The sequence below is a fragment of the Acomys russatus genome, chromosome 4 (assembly GCF_903995435.1).
Source record: "Acomys russatus chromosome 4, mAcoRus1.1, whole genome shotgun sequence".
Lineage (NCBI taxonomy): Eukaryota > Metazoa > Chordata > Mammalia > Rodentia > Muridae > Acomys > Acomys russatus.
The window spans coordinates 70,048,499-70,059,888 of NC_067140.1; the positions used below are offsets into that span (position 1 = coordinate 70,048,499).

The following is an 11,390-nucleotide window of genomic DNA, read 5'->3' on the forward strand; positions in this document are numbered from 1 at the left end:
CTGTGGTGTGGAGTCCCCACACTTAAGAAGGCCTGTGAGGCCACAGGAGGGTGCTAAAAAATGGGAGGAGGAAATCCAAAGACTAAAATACCAATGGAATGTCAAAATGGAAAAATATTAAGAGCCTATAAAGAACTTTACATCTTCGCTGGTAATTCTCTTGGTTCTTATGTGTCAGGAGGCTATGGGTCAACAATATGGAGTCTATGGTTTCAACTAAGACAACAACTCTTTTCTTGGTTTCAACATCTCTTTCCTATTGTAACTGCACCAGGGAGAAATAACGTTGCATCTAGAGGAGAAAGGGTCTTGGGATCAATGAATGTATTTGCCAACTCGACATCACAATTGTCTTGTCCTGCAATGCGGCTTTATGCTTCTCAATATGTCTGTGGGAAAGGAAAAGGGCATCTTATAGGTAGGTCCTTAGTGTTGGATACCTGGATATTTTTAGGTCTATTTCATGATCTTTGTTCATTTTTCCTGGGAACAAATTATCTAAACACAAAATTTAGTGCAAAATGCATTTACTTTTTTCATAGGGGAATTCATTGTTTGCTGTATACATTTGCAAATGAATAGATCCAGTTCTCAGATTTAAAAAAATAGCTTCACATAAAAATAGAAAGGGTCTAAATGTGACATTTAGACAATGGAATATTTTTGTATCTTGAATGAAATCTAGTATTCTTGATGTACAGTCAGTACTTGACAAAAGGGTGTGGGTTCATGTGTATGACATGCTTGCTACACTAGTAAGTCTCAACTAAGGATAAATCATTCCTGCTCCCATCTCTGGCCCCAAGGGGAATATTTGTCAATATCTGCAGTCTTTTGATAATTGTAGCTAGCAGTTGCTACTGGAGCCTACTGGGTAGAGATCAAAGGCTAAGCAACAAGATATTCTCTGGCTTTCTACCAAACAAAGCTTTGCTCATTTCCTTTGTCAGTGTCAGAGATCACTGACTGTGAGTGTCTGGATGAAAGTTTAGCTTTGTTGATAATTCAGCTATAACAATTAAAACTTAGACTCCAGGCCACTCATTTGCAATGTTTGATAAGGAAATGAAGTGATGGCTGAAGAAAAGAATTTTTATCTCCATGGACATATGAAATTGTGTCCTATTTATTGCATTATCCAGAGACATGGGAGTCCAGTGAGACACACAATCCACTGTAAAATATTGTCCTCTTGGGAGAAAATAGCAGAAAAATAAACGAACTAGGAATCAGAATTAACCATTCATCTTGCCATTCTAACTAAACCCATGAGTCTTGAACAAGACACAGTCAGCTCCCTGAGTTTCTAATTCCTTTTCTTTAGCTATTTATGATTCCGTAGTAGACAGTATTTTACTGGTTCAGCACAGCAAAGTAGGAACATCATTTTCAACTATGCCCTGGCCTGAGTGGTGACAGGCTTGTGTTAGAAAATCTGAGAATAATAATAGGTCCTGCTATTGGCTTGCTCGCAGTTGGCTTACCCAGCTTGACTCTATGCATCACAGCTCCTATGGATTTCTTGTTGCTGAGTTCAGAGTTCAAAATTGTGCTGAATTGGGAATTTGGAAATATTTTCAATCTGCATTAGTACTACCTAAGACAAGCATGATAGTTAGCACTGCCAACTTGATGTGACCCTGGGAAGAAGGAATTCTACTTAAGGCTGTCCTTGATCAGATTGGCTTGGACCCGTGTCTGTAAGAGAATGCTTTGATTGACAATTGATATGGGAGAGTGTAGACCACTATGAGGGAGACCACCACTGAGCAGAAAGTTAGCTGAGCAAGCTGGAGGGTAGGCCAGGAAACAGCATAAGCAGTGTCCTTCCACGATGTCTCATTCAGCTGTATGTCCTGACTTCCTGCTTTGGCTTTCTTCCATGATGGACTATCAATTGCAGGCTGAAATGACCCTCTCCTCCTCAAGTTGATTTCAGCCACATTGGGTATCAGAGCAACAGAAAGACAATTAGAACAGCCTTCACTGGATAGAGAGTTTATTTAGCTCATGACTTTGCAAATTGGTAGTAAATGGTATAGTAAAATCTTGGTGAAGGCTGCTCCGCGCTGTATCACCTCATCACACAAGAGCCAGGGTGGGAGGGGTGGTGGAAAGCTTGTTTTGAAGCAATTCATGCAGATATCCATCCACAAGGGAGGGTCAGAGGGCTAAGAATGGATTATCCCACAATCCCCTTAGAGGTCTCATCTCCTAACGGTCCACAACAGTACCACCTTGGACTGTCTCTCCCTGTGGGCCTTGGGGGAATACTACCTACATTCAACCCACAGCAGTGGCATCTGGTGACAAACTTCTCATGGGCACGTTTGGAGGTACTGCTGAACAAGGCATGCATTCCTGGTTTTTCCATATGGCTTTGAACTTCCCTCTGATTCTAACTTGTCTTCATTCTTTCCTGCATCTGTCCAGGTGTGTTTCCACTACTCATGACCTATAATAATGCCAGGCCACCCACAGGTGCAGAGGCAAGCACCTCTCTTCCTCCTCTAGCCAGGTGAGATCTACTGCTTGCTTTGTGTTCCACTTCACTCATAAGAGTTCTGCTTCACTTATGTCATCCCCTCAATGCAGATGAAAGGCATTGGCATCAATGACAAAGTGAGGAAATAAATATTATGAAGAAACTGAAAGGTGGGCAGCGAGGTGGCTCAACAGGCAACAGCACTTGCCACCAATCCTGGTGACCTAAGTTTTATCCCTGGAACGCACAGGTTTGGATGGAGAGATCATCACTCTTGCAAGTTTCCCTCTAACTTCTACATGTGCACCACTACATGTGCACCACACATACACACACACACACACACACACACACACACACACACACACCAAATGAATAAACAAATTAGTGCATTTCTTAAAAAGAAATTAAACAGAGACTTGCCAAGTGAACAAAGATATTTATAGGCAGAGAGAGAAGATTCAGCACTTTCCACACGCCCTTTAGTACTTAACAAAGGGCATTTTATTTTATTTATTTATTTTTTGGGGGAATCCCATTGTAAACCATTATATAGGTATGTTGGAACATGAAGACGTGTAAATGACTTACAAGAACCTGAGATTCATTCAAGAAATAATCCATTGAGCTAAAATAGTCATCTCATAAAAAGCGTTCTTCTGAATAATAGTTATATTTCATTTCTTTTTTTTTTTTAAATTCCCCTTACTTTTATTTATAAAGAACATGACTCTGACACAGACAAAAATGCCAGTATACCCCAGAGTCCAATAACAACAACAACAAAATGGGAGGGCCGTGGGACCCCGTTAACATCTGTCTGTAGCCCCCTGAGGAGCCGCTGGGAACAAGGCCTTGGAAAGGATATCTCACTTAAAACACAGAAAACAACTCTTGATCTGAAGGACACAAAAACTCCCCCACGGCAGAAAGCAAAACTTTTAGTCTTCAGCATCATCAAACTGTCCTGTCTCAAAGACCATCTTCGAATAATGTGATATCAGCGGACATGGATGGTGCCAACTGGGGTTATACATCATGTCTCCTTGTCGGGCACAGCACACCCAAGGCTTAATCTTTTGAGAAATGCTCCCCTGGATGTCATTGGCATCTTAAGGATTCCCTTGGGCCACTTTCAGCTCCAAATCCCAGTCCTCATTAAAAAGATCAGCAGCCGGTTGCATGGATGTGCAGGATGGACCTTCTGACAGCTCCCAGGCATACAGTTCCCTATCAGCTTCCTTCTTGACAGCAAAGCCTTTCTCTTCAGCACTTTGGCTATGGGCATGGGAAGGACTATCATTAGGGGTGCTCTTCGCTCCACTGCCTAGTCGAGCTATGGCCATCTCAGCCTCTGTCTCCCGACAAGACAGGTCACCTGTGGCAAAGCCAGCCTCCATGCTGGGGGGCCTCCCAGGCACTTGGCTAGCTTGGCTCATGACTGGTGGCTGCCTGAGGGTCTATGCCTACCCCACCGCCCACAGCTAAGGTACCTGAGATGCTCCCTATATTTCATTTTTTAAAGTGCACTATTTAATCAAAAATTTGGGAAACATTGGATAGTGCAATTGAAAGTAAATTACACCTTAGGAATATTTTTCAAAATGTCATACAGTTAAGTAATAATGTAGGCTACTTATAGCCTACTTAATAAAACATTAATATTTTCCTGTACAGATAAGTAAAATGAAAGCAATATTGTTTTAGAAATGTTATACTAGATAACATAATGAAATACTCACGATGAAGAATCCAAGTGTTTGAAAATGGGTTGAAAATATAAAACCCAGAAATTGGGAATCTACATAAAGAAAGTAAAGTCAGTACCAGCATATATGATAAGAATTATTTACACATGTAGGCAGGAGAAAAACAACATTTCAGAAGTCAAGGGTAACACAAATGAGTAGGATTTGCAACATGGGGCTGACCCCACTTTCCCTAAAGAATTAGTCATGGCGTCATAGTCAGACGGCATCCATACTGATATCAAAGCAGCTACACTTTCTGTTGATGGCAGGTAGGAATACTTACAGACTTTTGAATCTCGTGTGTTATAAGAAAACATGAAATATTTTCCACAGCATCACTTCACTGTGAGGTGGTAAAATCAGGGTTCAAACTCAAAAGTTTGGGCTCCAACATCTGCTATTTTGCCTCTACTATCGAATTTCCTAACAAGTGCACCAAATGGAAAGCACATTTGGGCAAGCATAGATTCAGGAACATGTAAAAAGGTGGACGATACATTTCTTCACTATGACTTTGTTTCAGGGACCGTAGAGATGCAGATGTGAGAATGTCAGAAACAGTGCGCTGAGCAAGGTGCAAGCCCGTGTCCTGGACACATGCGGGGAAGGACCTCGGGCTCACTAACCTGACACTGAAGAGATTCATCCAGATTTAAAAAAAAAAATCGGCAGAATCAACACTAAGACAGAAATGTAACCAACCCAGAGATTTCCTGGCACAAATGAAGAGTTATGGAAAACTCATCTCCTGCTTGTCTGGTCTACTAAAACCTGACTGAACTATTAGAGAAATGTGAAAATCATAAATAAAGTAATATGTTTGCAATTCCTACCAGGGGAACTCTTAGGGGTATGACCCAATGACATGGGAAGTAACTCGGATTCTACAACAGGGGACAAGTTACGGAAGCACCTGGACACAGACCTCGTGCTGGGCTATGTCTGGCTCACTAACTGAAGCACACTCAGGCTAAGTGCTCAGAGTCTCTTCTCCTTAATAAGTTGAAGTTCCTAGGTCAGCTGAAGTGATTGGAGAAAAGATATGGAAGGAGAACTTCGATGGTGGCCTTAATCTGGTTAGTTTGTTAATTCTTTATTTCCATGTATTTCTCTTTTATTACAATTTACTTTACTATAGTACTTCACAGAAATAGCATGGGGTGATTTATTAATACAGGGTCTCTCCTGTCTGAAGGCTGCCTGTCATAGTATAAGAAGGAGCTATGTAAGCTGCCAAAAGAGAAAAGCAATCAATAGTGAAGATTTCAACCCATAATAATGCCTGGGCCAGTAAGTTCTCTACGACGGTACAATCATAGCACTTTTGTATTGGGGGTATCCAAAAGCTGTCTAGTTGGATTTGAACCCTGCTCAACAGAAGAGACATGATGCCTGGGACTGAAAACCTAGCTAACTATCTGTGTCTGGAGAGGTCATAGACCCTAGAGAAGAACTTTCCATGGCTGTTTTAAGCCAATTTAATCTCTTCTGTATTCTACATACTTATCATTGTGCTCACAGGTAAGCATAGCTCTCATCCATAATAAAAAAAATCTCTTCTTTTTGCAGTATGGAGAGACTATTACAGAAATTTTAAACTGATTAAAATGCAGAGAATAAATGGCTGGGGGTTCCCAGCCACAACAATACATCTTAAATGCAATCCCTACAACAAAGGCTTAAGAAAAACATGGAAGAGGGAGCTGAAAGAATTTAAAGGACAGAAGACCAAGACAGGGGAAGCTTGGTCAAGATCAGCATAATGACGATACCAATTGACATACAAAAACAGGAGAAATCCCACGTGGTTCCACCAGAGGATGAAGAGCTACATGTGGTCAATACCTGCTGAGAGAGTGAGAATTAATCATTTCCAGGGACAGACCTCTATATAGATTGTTTAATCCCAAGTGATCAGTCCCCACCCCTGCCCCTCCCCATAATATATACTGTATTGTTCAGACCATAAGTCACACCTGACTATAAGACGCACCCAGTTTTTAGAGCAGTAAAACAAGAAAAAAAAATCTGAACCAAATTAGTACTAGTATAATAAAATATTTATTAAAATATAAGAAAATACAATAATATTAAACAGTGTTAACTCAACAGAGAAAAGACTTAGAGACTCAAGCACTTTTCTAGTTTTCTGGAAACTCCCAAAACTCATCATTGCTGGTGTCAGCATTTAGGAACCTCAGTTGCTGACAATCACCTGTATCACTTTCTTCTCTATCTTCATGTATGATATTATCTTCAGTTCCATCTAAGGCATTGCTAGCGTCACATTTTTTGAATGACTGTACAATGATTTTCTCCTTCACTGACTGCCATGATATTTTAACCCATCGAGTGGTAGTGGGCCTCTTCATTCGTCCTGTTGGAGTCAGATCATGATTCCCAGCAGCCATCCATTTGTTCCACTCTTCTCCCTTAAAGACTTTAAATGGTTTGCTGACTAAATCATTGATAGGTTGAAACTGGCTGATAAGACCACCAGGAATTAGGGGTAGATGATCCCTTCACCTCTTTAAATCTGTTTTTTGTTGTTTTGCTAATACGTGCTCTGAACTGCCCAAGCACTAATAAAGCAGATTTTTTTTCAGAAGCCCTCCTGGATGTTTGGACCACACTTTTCCAATTGATCTGTCTTCTCACATATGCAGAATGGACAATTCTGTCTTTTCCCATATGCACAGTAACAATCTCTACATAGCAGTGTGGCTCCAATGGAGTCAAGGAGAGACAAATGGTAGCGAGAGCTTCCTTATTGCTACAGATTTTACTGCACTCCCCTTGCCCTGCTGCCTGCAGCAAGCTGACATGAACCTGCTTACCCAGCAGGCTAAGATTGGCATTCAGCTCAGATCAGCAAGATGGGGGTTGGGGGTGGGAGGGAGACCAAGCTCTGTGTGAGAAAGGATTTCGGTGGTACCGCCAATGGCTCTTCCTGTTCCCACAGACACACTGAACCCTGCGCTTCCTCGGCTGGCACACTGAAGACATCGGTAAGTGACCTTTTTGTCGATGTCTGATGGACAGCAATCGGACTATAAGGCGCACCCTAAATTTCCCCCACTTTTGGGAGGAGGCGGTAAGTGAGTCTTATGGTCTGAAAAATACTGTATATATATCAGCACAGTTATATGAACTCGGTAGGTTATACTATAGGCAAGTAAATATTTGTACGTTTGTGTGCTTAAAACAATAATAACTAAAGAAGAGATGACTTTTGGAGGAGGGAACATTGGAGGAACACAGGGTGGGAGTGATGCAAATGCAGTGCTCATGTATGAAATTAAAGACATGAGTGTATAGATAAAGGTCATCATGACACTCACAAAAGCATCACCTCTTTGGACATGTATCCATTAGCAGACCCTTTATGGTATCCCTTGGTGCCTAGAGATAGTCAGCTTACCACTGAACTGATTGTTTACTCCATGGTCTTGTCATTCCTCTCTTCACCTCCTCAGATCTTCAGCTTCTTCTACACATATGAAAGATTGACTTATATTTAATAATGCTTGTCCCAAAACGCATGTAGTTCTGCCATGCAGGTTGAATCCTGGCCTCTGCGGAGCACAGAAGCTTGAAGCTTGAAACCTACATGATTTTAAATCTTCACTATAATTATTATAGGTCAGTTGCAAATAGTCTTAATTCATGAAACTTGATTAAAGTAACCTTTGAGACAAATACCTTTACAGACCTAGCAGAAAATCAATAGCAACTACAAGAGCCTGGGAAGAGGACTCAAGGGGCAGAGTGTCTATTATGTGAGCACATGGGTCTGAGTTTAAATCATCAGAACTCTACATCAAATCCAGATGTGTCTGTGAAATGTTTCTAACACCAGTGCTGGGGACCAGAGACAGGTGGATCCTGAGATTTCACTAGCTGTCCAGTCTAGCTGAGTTCTTGGATTACTGAGAGATTCTGCATCAAAAAATAAGACAAAAAATCAATTAAGAAAGAAATCTTGACAATAACTGCTGTTCTTCACATGTGCACATGCATTACACATATAGGAATACAACACACACATACACACACACACACTGAGACATGCACTCAAACACACACACACCTTAAAGAACTCTTCAGATAAGTCAACTAAGAATAAGAATACTAAGATGCATAATGAGAAGACACATGGGGGCTTCAGATCTGTCAGGCCACACATGTGCTTTTACAAAGTCATATTTGTTATGATGACTATGTTCAATGACAGAAAACAAAATTAGCATCTCAAGTAACGACAATCTTAAATTAAGTTAAAAATGTAGAATTTAAAAATGATAATCAAATGAAAAAATAAATACAAAATAATTAGCTAACAGAAACAGAAAGGTGAATTTTAAATAAGAAATAAATATGGATACAGAAGGCAATGTGGGGAGATAGAGGATATAAAATATACACTGCAGGTGGTCCAAAGGAACTGAGCAAAATTAAGCATGTGAGTTTTGCTTTGATGACCTGTTTTGCTACACATGTGCAGGAAGAAATGGATGCTGTACTTAAGTGGCTGTTCAGGTGCATATCATATAGTAATAGAGGTTAAATGGTAATAGATCAAACCCTTAATTCAGGGGAGAGACATGATGGAAAAACAGTCAGGAAAACTTGGCAAATATTTTTTCCATGGGGAAACAAGAGACATCCTACACACCCCCTGTTGCTTCCCTTCCTTTAGTAGCTGCAAAGTAATTCTTCTGCCAAGATACAACAGACAAAACCTAGACACTGTCTATCTTAAAGTTATTAACGAACTAAGGATGGGAACATATTTCCCTGTCTAGAAATTGATGCTCATTCCTAGGTTAAAATATTAAAGATACAATTTTCTGTCCATTCATTCCAGTCATCTCAAAAATAAATAGGAGGTAGCCTTATTTCTGAACAGGAAGAAAATATAAACTCGATATTACACACATGTTCTTGTAGTCATCATCGCTTGCTCATAAGCTGAGTTTTTCATGTGCTGCAAAGGAAATAATAGAAATATAAAAATTGAAGATTTACCTATTCAATAAATGGTATGTGCTGACATGCATCTTTACCTTTATATTCTAAACTATGAGAAGCATACATCTCAATATTCAGTACACACTGCATGCCGTCTTGATCGCTTTTGCTCTAAGGAGTAAGTGAAGTCAATTCCCGAGTGAATGCATATTACTGACAGGAGCCAGCCACAGCAAGGACTGAGGAGTCAGGTCATGGAGCGTTAGTTAGCAAAGCCTTTCCCTGAGATGAGACTCAAAAATAAAAGCCATTCCCTATCCAAATGTGGAAGTTTATGTATGACGGGTTGGTGTATACAGAAACTGCCAACTACAGCTTCCTCCTCCAGGGATTACTACAGCCTGAGGCTGCTAGCCTACAGAGACCTCCTATAAAGACTATCTAAATCCTGCACCCATGCTGTATATAATAAATACAGTGAAGTTGTTGGAGTAGTTGGTGTGGCCCCATTACGGTTTTTGCAGCCTACCTGAACCCAGTTTTTCTGTACATGCATCTGGCTTTTATTCATTCCCTTGCTGTAAACTATTCATGATTCCAAGAGCAACCCAAGCTGGCTGTAGTACTTCATTGCATTCCAAGTGGTGTGCTAGGCTCCTACATGTGCCTCTAGCACCAATGGCACAGTGATTACCATTCAGCCTCCCACGCTCCTGGGCTCTGACTTCACAAATAAAACCAACTGTGGATAAAAAAATACATGTGTATTATGTCATTTTGTCTACATTGTATATGTACTGACTTTTTCTGGTTAATATTTACTCCAATATAGCAACTATTTACATTATTCTGTAGTAGGTATTGTAACAGTTTAAATACGAGATGCCCTCCACAAGCTCATTTGCAAGGTGCAGCCTTTGTGGAGGGAGTTCATCACTAAGGGGATGTTTGGATCTTATCCTACTTCTTTCTTACTTTCCCTGCTTCCTGTATGTAGTTAAGGTGTGATACCTTACCTTCTTGCTCTGGTTCTCTTTCATTCCTGTTTCCTCTGCCATTGTCGATTCCCTCTGGAACTGTAATCCAAATTAAACTTCTCTGTGTAAATTGCCTTTGGCATTTTACCATGCCAAGCGAAAACTAATTAGTGTAGAAGTTAGTGCCGAGAAGGTGGTACTTCTGTGAAGTCCTGACTATTTTGTTTCTTGGAAGAAGGTAGAAGACTTTAGAATTTTGGACTAGAGAAGAAGTTCAATGGTGGAAGCAGAACTTAATGGGCCATACTAGTAGAAGATTGGAAGACAGTACTGCTGAGAGTAATTCAGACTGTGGAAGGCTCATGAGGTTTCCAGGGAAAGTTAAGAACCTTGTCAGCAACTAGACTAGAGGCCATTCATACAATACTTTGCCAAATCATTTGGCTGCCTTCTGCTTGTGTCCTGAGAACTTGCCTGGATATAAATTTTTAAAATAGTGGACTAATTAACTTCTTTGGCAGAGAAAATTTCAAGACATGACATTGAGCCTGTGGTATAGTTATTATTGGTAACTCTTAGGAAGATCTAGAGTGGTAAAAAAGAACAAGTGAGTAAAGAAGAAATACAAAATATGCACCTTTGAAAAAAAACTGCATGAGAAAGCTTCATGTTACTTCCAAGATGCGTGCTGCAAAAGAAGCTCTGATTGTTAAATAGACAAGGTCCATTTAGAAAAGTTCTGCTCTGCATTGGAAGAATTGAAGGGTGCTTTCAGGGAACCATGCTACCCAGATAAGCTTTCCAACTGTGAAACATAGGGCTAAAGAAGTTTGATCCTAGAGAGCAACAGCAAACAAGGCTGCCATTTGAAACTAAAGCCCTGAGTATCAGGCATAGATCAACACAATTTGGTGTTTGCATTGTTGGTTTTTGGTCTTCCCTTCTTATCTCCTTCTCATTCCTCCTTTTGGAATGATAATATATTTTATGTATATTGGGTGTATTTAGTCTGATTTTTGTTTTGTTTTATATTAAAGGGTGGTCATGGATAAGAAATTGTCTTGACTCTCAAAGGAGACTAGAGATTTTGGTCATTTAAATGGTGCTGAAATTGTTAAAGAATATTGGGTACCTTTAAAGTTCTCCTAAATGTATTTTGCATTCTGAGATAGCATGAAATTATAGGATCCAGGAGTTTCTAGCATG

At 40.2% G+C, this 11,390-nt stretch overlaps 1 pseudogene; it reads right to left on the reverse strand.

The window, feature by feature from the left end:
* Window positions 1–3,426: 3,426 nt before the first annotated feature.
* Window positions 3,427–10,265, reverse strand: LOC127188481 (coordinator of PRMT5 and differentiation stimulator-like; annotated as a pseudogene).
* Window positions 10,266–11,390: the final 1,125 nt, after the last annotated feature.